This window comes from Vidua macroura, chromosome 8 (assembly GCF_024509145.1).
Source record: "Vidua macroura isolate BioBank_ID:100142 chromosome 8, ASM2450914v1, whole genome shotgun sequence".
NCBI lineage: Eukaryota > Metazoa > Chordata > Aves > Passeriformes > Viduidae > Vidua > Vidua macroura.
The window spans coordinates 25,420,483-25,435,912 of record NC_071578.1 but is presented as its reverse complement, the minus strand read 5'-3'; positions in this window follow the sequence as shown (position 1 = coordinate 25,435,912).

Here is a 15,430-nt window from a genome sequence, read left to right as displayed (position 1 = left end):
AAGTCAAGAAATCACAAATTTGAGACAATCCACGACTCCTGTTAAATATCCTTCTCTTTAGTCTAAGGAGAAGCTGTGGTTGATTACCAGAGACACAGGTCATGGAGAATGGCAGACAGTAGGAAGGTGTCTGTTTTCCCAAACACAGTTCCTACAATGCAATAATATTGCATACAATAAATTTTACACCACCTTGTAAAAAATATGTAAAAAACGTAATTTTTTTACCTTTTCAGTGGAAAAAAAAAATTAAAAGTCAAAATGGCTTACATTTTTTAGCTTTAACCATCAAAAAAATTCACTTGAAAAAATGTATCTAGATCAACTTTATTCTCAAGGGACAGAGAGCAAAGTTGGTTTTCTCAGCACAAACTCTCCAAGAATCTTGAATAAAAGTTGTCCAAAGCATTATAACAGTAAACTAGACAAATATTAGTCCTATTCTTCTTTAAATTTTGGGTGTTTAAGCATTAATGGCACAAAGGACAATGATTTCAAATTGCATGTAGTTTTCTAAATTAAGAGGAATTTAGAGGGAAAAAAAACATGAAGTGATTTATACTGTTAGATGTTGTTCTTCTAAATGACAAATGTACAGATTGCTTGGCTTTTTTTTGTCTAAATTTAGATCTTTCATGTCATTTCTCTACTGGATGGGTTATTTCTTTGAAGTGCCACCTAACCAATTATGAAGAGTCTTCCTAGATAATGAGTTTATTTTTCTATCAAATAAATCAAAACCTTGTTGCTGTACTTAAGCACATAGATATAAATGGTTATAGCCTGGTATTAAAATATCTGTCCTTCTCTTCAGTTTCCTTTAGGGTAACAGACTGAGATAATAGCTTTTGAGTAAAAGGTCCAGACTAATATGATTTGGGTAGATTAAAAAACAAGCCTCATAAATCAGTTTTCCAGTGATGTTTATTTTTGTCATTGTTCCTGATACTTGTCATGCAAACATTAGTCTTGTAGGATGTGTCAGCCTTTGTTAAAGCCTTGATTTATTTCACATAACAGAAAGAAACCTGTCATTGCATTAAAAGTTAATGGACTCTTAAAAAAGTAGCTTTAGTTTGGTATGCAATTTTCTAAAATTCAGGCCAGTAAGGGCCCAAATAACCCTAGGTCTGTATTGCATTAACATCTTAAATATATACATAATTATATTCTCCAATAATTCATAGGGGCTTTTTTTCTGTGTTGCTTCAAAGACCTCCGATTAAACTAAAAAAGTGGTTGGAAGGAAACTTGAAGGTGACACTGAATGTGTCTACCCCATGGATGAGGGACTAAGAAATGGATAAAAAAAAGGCTGGGCTTCACTGAGCCCTTGGTGGCAGCAGAAAAAATTCACTGAGCCAAGATTGCTGTAATTGGCAGCAGCATCCAGCAGCTGTAATCAGCCTAAAACTTCACTTAGCTCAGCTTAACTTCTCAAGGGCTGGAGGCAGGCAAAGCTGATAGTGGGAGCACTGGTGTTTGGCTTCCAGGAGTCTGTTCCTGGGTGAGAACTGCCAGATGAACTGCTCTAGAACACAAATTCTTCAGACATCTCAGGGCAGGTGTAGCATAAACAGTGGAAGTATAATCTCCCTAAATGTGTTGGGCTTGAAATGGAACCACAGAGAACCTTGGTCCTGTAAGTCTAATTGTTCTTGGATCAGTTGTGTCTTGTTCTCGTGCCGTGTTGGATACTCTGCCTTGGTAGTTTTTGCAGTGGTTCAGACAGCCACTTCTGCATGGCATTCTGCTAGGGAAACCTGTGCCCTCAAGAAGGGAGACCACTGATCTCTAAAATGTGCATTTTTGGGGTATACCTAAAAACCCCCATCATGAAAAATGCACGAGACATGAAAAAATTAATTTCTATTGCATTTCTTCCTGATGAAATTGTTATATCTCTAGTACAAAAATACCATACAAGATTAAATTATTTAAGTGAAGTTACCAGGCAAGGCTGTGTCAGAAATAGGAAAACAATGTAAAATTCTTAATTCCAGTTAACTGAATAAACTTTTAGATTACTATAATTTCAGGTGTCTTGTATGTTAGGTCATCTTATTCAACATCTAGATAAATACATCTTACCCTGAGGTACCAATATCAGATCACATGTATGAGGGAGGAATGGAAAAATTAAGCTACATTTTTCAGCAAAATTAGGTCTTACCTATCGTGTTTACTGTTCCCTCTAAATATTTGCATGAATCATTAGAAGTGCACTTTATAAGTTACTTCAGTGACATTACATTTGAGACCAAGCATGCAAAAGGAATAATATGCAGAACGGTGTGCGGCCTCCGAGACTAAGCACACCCCTTCTGCATCTGGCTGTACATGAATTGTTTGTAAAACCTGACTTAAGTCTGTATTACAGTCCTTGCAAGGCTGTCATGTCAAAATATTGATGTTATTCTAAAATGCCATTAACCTGAGGGTGTCCCTGAGGGTGCATAATGCACAAGATTAAAAGGTCAATAATGACTTCCCAGCAACACCATCAGCCTGATTCTCCAGGGCTGTTAAGTTTCTATGCCAGCCTTAATTTGAGCCGAGAGGATACAAAATGTTACAATGGGCGCAGGGAGTAGGGAATACTCGCTGGGTCATGGACCATGAACTCTTTTCCTGGGTGAATTACAGATCCTTTGCGTGCAAGTGCCCAAAGCGAAAGCCCTATTGCCTCTGATGAGTCAATTACAGGGTGCTCACAATATTCCATTTTGCTTTTCATCAATGTCCAATTGCACTATTTAGCCTTAGAAAGTAGTAATTGACCAGCTGTCTGATTACCATGTTCGACTTGGAATCACACACCTGGGAAGCCCCAGAGAATATAAGGCCACTAATTTTGAAAGTTCAAAGGCTTCCTCCATAATGAAAAAGCAAACACAAGAGTAATTCCACTGGCTGTCATCCTAGTTGGATTACCTTATGCCTTGAAGCCTTGCATTACTCTGTTTAGACTGACAATGCAACTTGTGATTAGACAGTAAATTTACTGTTTGAATAGGATGAGCATCAGAACAGCAGAAAATGCCATTGACTGTAGTTTCAAATTCCAGTAAAGTCTGGCACGCTCCACTGCCTATGAGCACCTCTGAAGTAAAGCACTGTAGTTAAGCTTTCACCTTGCATGCTGCTCTAGAATTCAAAGAAAGAAAGGAAAGAAATCATCATAAGAAGTTTCAGCTGTTGTTCAGATTGTAACTGGTTTACCCTTGGTGCAACAAAGTATTTAAATGCTTCTCAGTATTGACTTTTTCACTCAGTTTCCCTCTTCTGACCCCACTCTTTTAAAGGTATTATCTACTGTGCAGCCTATGAAACACAGTCCAGGATGGAAATTTGTTTGTGGAAGAGGTTCAGTGTCTTCCAAGTGACAGGAGCATAGAGGAAAGCAATCAGAGCAGACAAAACACCTTCATTGCAGCAGTTATAGAACAGTGAGACTCCCTAGATATAATTTAGGTGATTTATTATGCAGTGTTGGTAGTCACTGGAGAAGACAGTCATGTAAAAAGAAATATTTTATCGTATTAAAATGCTAAATAAGTGTGCCTTCTTTTTCTTCATATTTTCATATCTGCTGGCATGGCAGAGTCTGATGACCCTGTATTATCTTCAGACTAATAAAGAGTGTCTGTCATTGTCCTCTGACTGAGACACAGAAACCTTGCTTCAGTTTCCATGCACAAACAAACCAGGAAGGCAGCATCACTCCCTCCAAATCCCAACCTATTGATACTTTAACTTTAATGAATTACAGTGTTGGCTGAAATGAGTGTAGGCTATACAAAGTCACTGATCATTAGGAAATATATAATTTTCTCAATTATACAAAAAAGAGTTAACTAATGGAAACATTTTGCCTGGTGGTCAACTAATCAGGCTGACCTCTTTTGTCTCTCTATAAATAATAGTCTCCAATTCATCCACACAGTGATTTTTTTTCTTTTTTGCACTGTTAGATTTTCAACCATCTTTTGAAGGGCATGAGTACTGCAACTTCACACAGAATTTCAGTATCACTCTTACCTGTGGTGAAGAGAGATGAAAGTCCTTCCCTTCTCACCAATCTCCACTGCAAACCGCCAAGGACTCCCTTAAACCTCTTTCAATAGCTTTTCCTTGAAAGCTCATTTTTGTTTATCCACCCTGAAATCTGTGTTTCTTGTACAACACACCACTTTAGAGAAAATAGAAAGACTCATATGGAGTTTTACTACTCACCATCCACACCTTAGAAACTGATCAAATAATTCTGCTGATCAGGGACAGTAATTTAGACGATTACCAATAAAAGGGCAGAAATTGAAAGCCCTTAATAATCTTCAATAATTTCTCCTCAGCATCATAAAATACTCTTGGCAGTCATGTTTTACAAAAGTCTAACATGTTAATGTGTCAGGGACAGGGAGAAATTAAGGAAATGCTTTGTCATGAGGCTGCCAAAGAAATCTTTCCTACTTAAACCTCTGCTTATGTGATTTCCTTTTTCATCATTTCTGGCCAAAATGGAATTTAGTAGGTTTCTACAAAAAGAAGTGAGAACTGGGTTGTATTGAGCAGAAATGCTGTACTACTAAAGAGAACTCACATGGGTGAAGAAAACCACTTAGGTGGCTTATTTCTTTCCTGTAGAATAAGGAGAAAAATTAATACCATATATTAACACCATAATTTCTTGGTCTGCTGAAATAATCCAGAAAATTACGAGAGATTTAAAAGCAACATCAGCTATCTTTCTGTACATATTTCTTTTGTTCTGTATTCTAAAAACTAAAACAGCAAGAAAGTTTCAGTGTTCCAGCCTCTAAAAGGTCACATGGGTGCCCCAAATTCGTCACCTCTCTTACTTAATGTCTTAAATAAAGAAGCATAGCTGATCTCGCAGCTTCATAACCTGTCACATGGTGTCAGAGTTTCAAGAACTTAAACCTTAATTTGTGTCCCAGGTGAAATCACTTAATGTTTAAGCAGACCTCACTTGTTAGGTACTATGAACCAGGGGACCCAGAAGGGAAATAGATTTCATGCAGAGTGCATAAAGTATAGAGGTTAAAATGACTGAAGCATGACAGCAACCTGAGCAATATTCTTCCACATCCTCTCTTTTTCTAAGAGTGCTTATTCTAAGAACAACTTTAAGAAAACAATTTCTTTTCTGAGGCTGGCAAACTTCTCAGCATGCACATACAATCTGCCAAATTCCTGAAGCATCACACTGTTGTGGTTTGACATGGAAGTGAATTTTTTCCAGGAAGTTGGGTCAAACCAATCAGTGGTCAGGTTTAGATATTGGCACCTGGAGTGACCACTGAAAGTATGGACACGCCTCTGAGAACACAGGGGGTTAAAAGCAAGAACTCCCAGGGGAACTGTCTCTTTGGGTTCCGGTCCTCAGAGAGTGCAGGTTCTCCCCCTGCCCAGCCTTAGGCTGGGTGGGGGAGGGGAAGCCACGCGGCCTTGTCCAGGTAGGCCGAGGGGGGCTGAGGGTCTGGAACCGAGCCAGCTCCTGTGGACGGAAGGGTGGAGAGAAGCGGAGATGCCCTTTGCCCCCCCCCCCCAAGAGGGAAAGAGACAGAGAGCCTGGCGGCACCTGGAAATCTGCCGGCAGAGGAGAAGGAGAAGGGGGGGGAATGCCCAGCGTGGGAAGTGGAACACTGGACTGAGATATCAGCCGTCCAGGGAGTCTGAACTTTTAACCCTTTCCAGGAAATGAGGGCTTTTTAAAAGTATTACTCCTCCTTGATTTGTAGTGGAAGAGAGATAGTCCGGGAACTGAGATGTTAGAAGAAGAAATATTTAGGTGGGAAGAGATGATGAAGTAGCTTTGGCTGGACTTTTCTTGTTAGCCATGGACTGAACCAAACTCTCTTGCAATAGAGACTGCATTTTAGGGGGATGCAGTGGTGACCCAAGGAGACCTGTTTCAGCTTCGAGCAGCACAAGAATGGCGAGAAACGAAGAAAGCTGAAGAGGGAATGGTGATACCCTCTGTCTTCGGGAAGAAGATGAGTCCTGTTTTTGGACCCCTCGGCCCCAGGGGAAAATGGGGGGGACTGTAGTCCCAGGATGAGAAACTGAACTGTTATATCTTTGGGTCCGTGGCAAAGCATCCTTAAAGGAGCCCTATGAGCAGTCTGTCCATGCACGGTGGTGAGAGCACTGTGACATGGAATGGAGAGTGTCACACTGGCAGATTCTTTCCGGGCGGTTGCCATGTGTGACAGGGAAACACAGGGGGGCAGCTGTGTTTCCTGGGGGTCTGTGGTACAAGAGAGACTTCTCTCTCCCTTGATAGTTTGAGTATAGATTACCTGAAGGGTGGTGATTTGATCAAGAATCCCGGGTGATGTTTCATGGCTGGGTGTTTTTGGAATTGGGAGGAAGAGGGGTGGTTTAAAAGGTCTTCATCCTGGATTTAGTTTATGTGTTTTCTGTATTAGTAGTAGTTTAATAAAGTTTTTTTTCCTTTGTTATTAAGCTTGGGCCTGCTCTGCTCTGTTCCTGATAACATCTCACAGCATTTATTTAGAAAAGGTGCATTTTCATGGGGATGCTGGCATTGCGCCAGTGTCCAACCATGACATTTTTAGTTCCCTGGCCGGGAAATCGAATTCTGGGCAGGATGAGATGAAGATAAGATGAGAGCTGTGAGATGGGATCAAAAGGAATAAGAGCAAAGCATGTATTAGGTTATGGTGCCAATATAGAGGTGGAGGGTTAGTGTAGGTTATTGTTTTATGTAGAAGTGTGTTGAATGTAATTTTGATAATAATTTTAGAAATGTGTGTTCTCAGAGGCGAAGGGTAGAGTGTTGTGGTTTGACATGGAAGTGAATTTTTTCCAGGAAGTTGGGTCAAACCAATCAGTGGTCAGGTTTAGATATTGGCACCTGGAGTGACCACTGAAAGTATGGACACGCCTCTGAGAACACAGGGGGTTAAAAGCAAGAACTCCCAGGGGAACTGTCTCTTTGGGTTCCGGTCCTCAGAGAGTGCAGGTTCTCCCCCTGCCCAGCCTTAGGCTGGGTGGGGGAGGGGAAGCCACGCGGCCTTGTCCAGGTAGGCCGAGGGGCTGAGGGTCTGGAACCGAGCCAGCTCCTGTGGACGGAAGGGTGGAGAGAAGCGGAGATGCCCTTTGCCCCCCCCCCCCAAGAGGGAAAGAGACAGAGAGCCTGGCGGCACCTGGAAATCTGCCGGCAGAGGAGAAGGAGAAGGGGGGGGAATGCCCAGCGTGGGAAGTGGAACACTGGACTGAGATATCAGCCGTCCAGGGAGTCTGAACTTTTAACCCTTTCCAGGAAATGAGGGCTTTTTAAAAGTATTACTCCTCCTTGATTTGTAGTGGAAGAGAGATAGTCCGGGAACTGAGATGTTAGAAGAAGAAATATTTAGGTGGGAAGAGATGATGAAGTAGCTTTGGCTGGACTTTTCTTGTTAGCCATGGACTGAACCAAACTCTCCTGCAATAGAGACTGCATTTTAGGGGGATGCAGTGGTGACCCAAGGAGACCTGTTTCAGCTTCGAGCAGCACAAGAATGGCGAGAAACGAAGAAAGCTGAAGAGGGAATGGTGATACCCTCTGTCTTCGGGAAGAAGATGAGTCCTGTTTTTGGACCCCTCGGCCCCAGGGGAAAATGGGGGGGACTGTAGTCCCAGGATGAGAAACTGAACTGTTATATCTTTGGGTCCGTGGCAAAGCATCCTTAAAGGAGCCCTATGAGCAGTCTGTCCATGCACGGTGGTGAGAGCACTGTGACATGGAATGGAGAGTGTCACACTGGCAGATTCTTTCCGGGCGGTTGCCATGTGTGACAGGGAAACACAGGGGGGCAGCTGTGTTTCCTGGGGGTCTGTGGTACAAGAGAGACTTCTCTCTCCCTTGATAGTTTGAGTATAGATTACCTGAAGGGTGGTGATTTGATCAAGAATCCCGGGTGATGTTTCATGGCTGGGTGTTTTTGGAATTAGGAGGAAGAGGGGTGGTTTAAAAGGTCTTCATCCTAGATTTAGTTTATGTGTTTTCTGTATTAGTAGTAGTTTAATAAAGTTTTTTTTCCTTTGTTATTAAGCTTGAGCCTGCTCTGCTCTGTTCCTGATAACATCTCACAGCATTTATTTAGAAAAGGTGCATTTTCATGGGGATGCTGGCATTGCGCCAGTGTCCAACCATGACACACACATACAAACATGTCCTAGCATATTATTTCATTAAAGACATTTATTAAAAGAAGATTAAATAAGTCACCCTTCTCCAAAAAATAAACCAACTGACAAAACAAATGGACAATACCATTTGTTTAGAATTACACTTTATTTATACTTTTTACAGTCCATTTGCTAATTCACATGCAGCCAAAATAAGGATGACAAAAAAAAAAAAAGGGTGCTATCTGCTCAGGACTCCTCAAAACCAGGGAGCAAATACAGCTCTGAAAAAGCATAAGCAGGCCAGCTGCTCTGCTGGAAGCCTGACTGAAGGGGAATTGTGATTAATCAAGCACTATGCTTACAAGGAGGATGTCTTGCAATTGCAAGGTCAGCAGGAGGCAAGTAAGAGCACAGGATGATCAAAACATACAGTTTGAGATATTTTCATCCCACATCCAGCAAGCTGGGCTTGCCACAGATCAGATGTAGTTTGCAACAAGGGAAAGACAACTAGAAGAGGCTTGCTGCAATGACAGTCTCCACTAGTAGAATAAAGCAAGCATACCACTACATTTTTTACATGCCTATAGCATCACAAAATTCTTATGTTCTTGCAACTACACACAGTAAGCTTGTCTGGGCAGGGAAGATGTGTTTATGCACATGTAGATAAAGACACCCTGACTGACCTCCCCTCAGCAGCAAGGCTAATGTTTTTATAAAACTAAGAACAAAATAATTTGCATGCATCCAGATGGCAGTGTCATGTAAGCAATTCTCCAGAGCAGAGACTAAGCTCCACAGGGTATAGGATACACAGCTGTGCATTATGAGAGTGCTGATGTTGTTCTATGTTGTGTTGGGAAACAATTTTGTCTAGAGGCATCATATGTCCTTTGAGCAACAAAGGTTTGGAGACACATCCCTGGAACATGTCATGTTTCATACCTCTGGGCACCGTCTCTGCAGTTTGATTATTTCTTATTGGTCTTAAGAGAGGATAAATTCTGGTATTCTACTAGCATCTCACCCATGATGAGTCATATCAGATGTTGCAGAAACATCTGCTCTAAAATGCCTTTTGAATCTCCAGTTAGATGGAATACCTGCCTGGGAAGCTGCTAGTGTCTCAAAAGTGATGAGTAAAGAAACACACTCTTTTTCATGAAGTGTAAAACTTAGACAGAAACTAATTTCTGCATGGTTTCTGAAGAAAATATCAAGATCCTTGCTAAAAGCAGCTAGTTATTCTAGCTGTTCATAATACATTTTTAATGTATCATGGCCACACCCAAGTTTTTGAGCAGCTAAGGACAGACCACAGTCAGAATTGCACAGACCATGCCTCAGTCACTTTTCACTTCTTTCTTGCCTGTATAAAGTCAAGAAAACTGAACACATAGTATACAATGTATTCTTGTTCCATATAATTGTGTATAGGAATACAGCTGTTTTCTTTTTTAAAAAAGATATTAAAAACAATGACTAAGACATCTCAATATAGAGAACCATGGAACTGCTGACACTGAAAAAGACCTTGAAGATCCTTGAGTCCAACTGTTAATCCAGCACTGCCACATCCACCTCTAAACCATGTCCTTAAGTACCACATCTACATGTTTTTCAAATACTTTAAGGGTTGGTGACACAATCATTTCCCTGAGCAGCCTGTTCTAGTAGTTGGTCACTCTTTCAGTGAAGAAATTTTTTCTATTATCCAATCTAAACCTTCCCTCCTGCAACTTGAGGCCATTTCCTCCCGTCGTGTCCCTTGATACCTGGTGGGAGACTGACCCTCACCTTGCCACAACAAGGGCCAAAGGCACCTGGCCTCTATCAGGAATAGTGTGGCCAGCAGCCCCAGCACAGTGATCGTCCCCCTGTTCTTGGCACTGATGAGGCCACACCTTGAGAACAGTGCTCAGATTTGGGTCCCTCACTACAAGAACAGCATTGAGGTGCTGGAGCAGGTGCAGAGAAGAGCAATGAAGTTGATTAAAGGTCTGGAGCACACGAGCAGTGAGGAGTAGCTGAGGGAGCTGGGTGTGTTTAGCCTGGAGATAAAGTGATTCAGGAGGGTACCTTATTGCTCTCTACAATTTCTTAAAAGGGATTTGTGGTAAGGTGGAATCAGTCTCTTCTACAAAGTATCAAGTGGCAGGATGAGAGGAAGTGACCTCGAGTTGCACAACAGAAGGTTTAGAGTGGGTTTTAGAACATATCCAAGCCACAAGTAGCCAGTTTGTCCAGGCAAATGCTGTGGGAAGCACTGCCAAAAGCTGTACTGAAGTCCAGGCAGACAACATCCACAGCTGTTCTCTCATCCACTAAACACGTCACCTTGTTGTAGATCAGGTTGATCAAGCAGGCCTGCCTTTCTTAAAACCAAGTTAGCTGGGTGTGGTCCCCTGGGTGTCCTGCCCTTGCCACATGATGACACTCAAGAGAATCTATTACGCCACGATTTTCCTGGTCAGGCTGAGGTCAGGTCTGTAGATCCCTGGATTCTCCTTCCAAAACTTTTTGCAGATGGGCATCACGTTTCCTGACTTCCAGCCAACTGGGGCTTCCCTGGTTAGCCAGGACTGCTGGTTAATGGCAGAAAATGTCTCAGTGAGCACTTCCACCAGCTCCCTCGGTATCCTTGGATAGATCTCACCTGTCCCCATAGGGGTGTATGTGTGTCCAAGTGGTTCAGCAGGACGCTGGCCATTTCCCCTGGATCATGGGGCTTCATTCTGTTCTCCACCCCTGTCTTCCAGCTCAGGGGGCTGAGCATCCAAGGAACAAATGCTCGTGCTTTTAAAGACTGAGGCAAACACATCAGACAGGAATAACTTGAACACGTCTGTGTTGTGTTGTGTTATGGGAGAGTTTATCCCAGACTGGATGTGACCAACATAATAAAAGAGCAGAAATAACCCCTTGGTGTGTTACACCGACACATTTAATTGTGTTGTTGAATCTATTTTTGACTTGTCAGCTGTTAACACATAAATGAGGAAGTATGTAGGATGCTATTATTTACCTGCTAAGAATACTAACATTCCAGTTGTAAGCATTTTTTAGTCACAGTCTGTCTTCTTTCTTTTTCCTCTTGAGTCAATATAGAATATCTCCTACAAACTACACTGAGGAAGGGTTTGCAGGGGTATTTATTCTTAGCTGTTATTCCTGATTCTTCTTATTCATTTTCTGTCATTGGTGCTGCTCTTTTGAAGTAAAAAAAAAAAAAAAAAAAAAAAGTACACAGCTCTGAATTAGCATACATTTAAATGGAAGAATGTAATTCAGACAGCAGCTATACAAGAATGAATCAGGAATTGTTATCTCCTTTAAACCCAAACCTTGCTGTAATACAAATCAACTTTAGCAGATTAGACCTTCATTATGTTCAGTTTTACATCAATGACAGTCCTAAGATCTCATAGCTTGGGAAGCAGCAGGGGTGAAATGTGAGCATTCAGCTATTGGAAACTGGCTTGACAGGTACAGGGAAATTTAAAAATGCAGCTACAGTAACCACAATATTCCTATTCTTAAAAGTATTTCACACATTAATACTTGTGCAGGATGACACTGGCAGTATTAGCAATAGGATGCTTGGTAGGCAATTCCCTACAAGGCTGGGGCCAGCTTTCATAAAGATCCCCCCACAGGATTCGTTTTGCATTGGTGCACAGGCCAGGATGCTGGGAGGACTGAACCATCCTAAATTCTGTCCATAGCTGTTCGCTGTGCCATTATATATTTTGTCAATATGCATGCAATTTCTTGCAACCAAGGAAAAATAATAGTCTTTTAAAACATGATACAAGTAGGCACTACTCAGAATCCGAACAGGTTTTATCGTGGCTGCAGAAAGAAATGGACTTTCAGCAGGAACAAAGTGCAAAACCTCGTTCCTGTGCAGGGTTTTTGCTGCCCTCTGCATTTAAAGTGGTACAACACCACCCTGTCATGACTTGCAGTTTGAGACACATGCGGAAGACATCACCACGGTATTAAAAGAAAATAATTCATTGAAAATCGAGGGGGAGGGAGAAGCCCGGCGCGGACGCGGCTGTGCCGGGCTGACCGGCTCGAGGGCGCCACCTGGCGGGAGCGGCTCCGGGGCCGCACGGAGCCGCTCCCGCGCCGCCCGGCCCGGGACCTCCCGCGCCCCGCACCCCCGCAAGGCTTCCTGCCCTGCCGCCGCTCGTTCTCCTTCGGAGATGGACTAACCAGGGACACCATCTGTCTGGCAGTTGTCCAGAAATCAGGCTCGGCCTAAGTGCAAACGAGCTGTGGATTTAGAAGGTGAACATTACCCATCTGTCTCTTCCTTAGATTACGACAGTGGTTTTAAGGGATCCATCTTCAAACCTTTCCATATTTATTCTTAATATTGTCTCTTTCATTAGCTTAATCAGACTTTTGTCATCCTGTATTAATAAATGCTAGTAGTTTATGCAATAGGAGCTTTTTTCCTTTTTTACAGCTGAGACAAGCTATTTCAGAGAGAGGTAAAACCACACTGTGTTTGAAGGCAAGAAAGGAAGCAGACAAAACATAGTTCCTAGTGTCAAGCTCATAAAACTGAAGAAACTACAGGTCTTCTTTAAGTGAATGCTTGTATTTTCACATCAAAAAATCTCATTCTGTGTCAACACTGTTCAGCTTCTATATCAGGTAACACAACCTTCCTATTAAACCTCAAAACAAAATTCTTACAAACAGGGTCAAGTACTGACAAAGGGCAAATATTGAGGTGAGAAACCCTCTTTGGGACTGGATTTATCTCACCATAGTGGCATAGCACTCAGAAATGGGAGGGTGGAGGTGTCCTCAAGCACTTGAAAGGAGTCCAAGCAACAGAAATCCTGCACCTCCAGGACACTTGGACTACTGTTTGTAAGGCTATCCCTCTATGCATATACTCAGCATTACCATTGACATACAAGTCCTGAAACAGGGAAAATTCAAGAAACTGAAGCACATGAGTTTGCTTTTCCTTCCCTGCAACATCTCGTGGCAGAGTAAAATGAGGGGGAAAACCACAAACCATACATCTTCTTCCAAAGTAATGGAAGCATCAAGAAGGAAAAGGCTACAGAGTGATCTGTTTCATGGTTGGTGAACTGTGTTTCCTAGTGTGGAAGTGAAGCCTACATGAAACTCCTGTTAGCAAGTCTAACTCAGGGGGTGTTCTGAAGAGAAAAATCAAATGCAGCTGTGAGAGTTTGTAGAGCACAGCCTCCAGAGGTACAGCAAAGAAGAATATCTTGACCCACACATTTTCAAGTGAAACTGGTAAACTCAGTCAGCTGCCAAGACCTATGATGTAAAACACACCCATAGAAAGCACTCAGTTTCCACTGCACTGAAGCCAGTATATCAGATCTAAGGATTCTCCTTGAAGTCTTTGTAGGTACCTGAGGAAAACAAAATGAAGGGCAGGAAGAGAGAGAGAAAAATCTGATTATTTAGGCTTGTCACTCATATTTCATTACAAAGGGTATTAATTGGACCCCATGAAAGAAATCTATCATAATTTTAAATAATCATAAAACTACAAAATTAAGTGGTTTGATCCACTGTTCTTTGTTTTATCTGCATTTTCTGTTCTAATTCTCATGATCTATGAGTAAATGAAAACTGAGCACTGCACCAAGCTTTTTTATTACGGTATTTCTGTGTAGTTGTGGTGTTTTTTTCTTTCAAATGTTCCAAGAAATCGTATCACCAAAACTGCTTGGTCTCATTGCCCACCATGGCACTTTTAAATGGACATAGTTTACTCCTCCATTCAGAGGAGTCCTTTCACATAAACAGTTCTGAAGCAGCAGTGATGTCCATTGCTGATGCATGAGATTACAAATTCCTACACGACTTAGCTATAAGAGGGTGTTCTAGACTTGGCCATCCCTTCACTTTTTAAAATCTTCTGGGGGAGGGAGGGGAGGGGGGAAGGAAGAGAGGGAGTTCTCTTTTTTGCTATGATGAAAAATTAATTACAGTCTGAATAGCAAATAACAACAGTGTGTGAACTATTTATATCACCTCACAGGCAGACTACCATTGAGCATCACAGTATTATCCCAGTCTTCCTTCCATTTTTATTCCTTTGTGTAACTGACGTGAACTTTCAGGGTACACACAGGAAGACATAAATGTGAAAGCACATGTGACATGCAGAACTATTTTCATAAGTATTTTGAATTTTATTGTCTATAGTAGGCCATACAAGACATCCTGTTCTACAAGCAAGTTCTTCCAAAAAGAAAAAGGCCCTGTTTTACCACAGGTTTCTTGATTTCTTTCACTATATACTAGCAAATGCAATGCTATTTTGGAGAAAAATGAATGTATTTGTCAGGTGAATTTACTTAATTTTCCTAGTGTTTCAATTTGCACTAATTCTACCCTGATGATTATTCTGTCAAAATATAATTTTCCCTTTAGTTTCAAATGATGAGGAAAGTTTCTTACAGTTATAAGCAGAATGATAGTGTCAGTTGACTTTAATTTTGCTTATCTAAAAGTGAATGTACAAGTACATATGGATATATGCATTGAAGGGACCAGCTAGGCAAATAACCATTAATGTCAGTGGAGTAACTTCTGTAAGATGTCATTTTAAATAATAAACCAATATATCCATTCAGTTTCACATAGAGGCAACGAGAACAAACTAGTGAATTCTATCCTATATAAATTGTGTGGTGGGAAGGTAAAGGTAGAAGCCATTTCCTTGATATTTAATACATATAAGCAGGCTAGAATGTGTTAAAGTTTCCTGACATACATCCAACCTAAAAAAAAAAACAACAAAAAAACCCTCAAATCCTACACTTCAAGTCAGTGCTATTTTTATCATAGTATTGTTCAACCATAAATGAAGGAAAGGGAAAAGGGAGTCATATCCAAAACAACGAGGATAGACAGAATAACCTCAAACAGATAATCTCATAAAATAACTCCTTAATCTTTTTTATTCATTACCTTGTTTTCCTTTATACTTTGAAAGGGGACAATATCAATTTCTTTGAGTTCAAATTCATTATAACTTCAGATCTCATTAACTGCCAAAACAATATCAGAGCAAATTTTAAATCTCTTGGTTTTGGAAAAATGTTTCTGCTGAGGGGAATTTATGCAAAATTTTGCAAAGAAAAACCTCACTTATTTTTCAAGATAACTTTTTTCTGCTTCTGGATGGTGCTGGCAGAGGGAATGAAAAGCTTCTCTCTAAGGAATTTCAGTGCTCTGTCTTGGTGAGGCATGT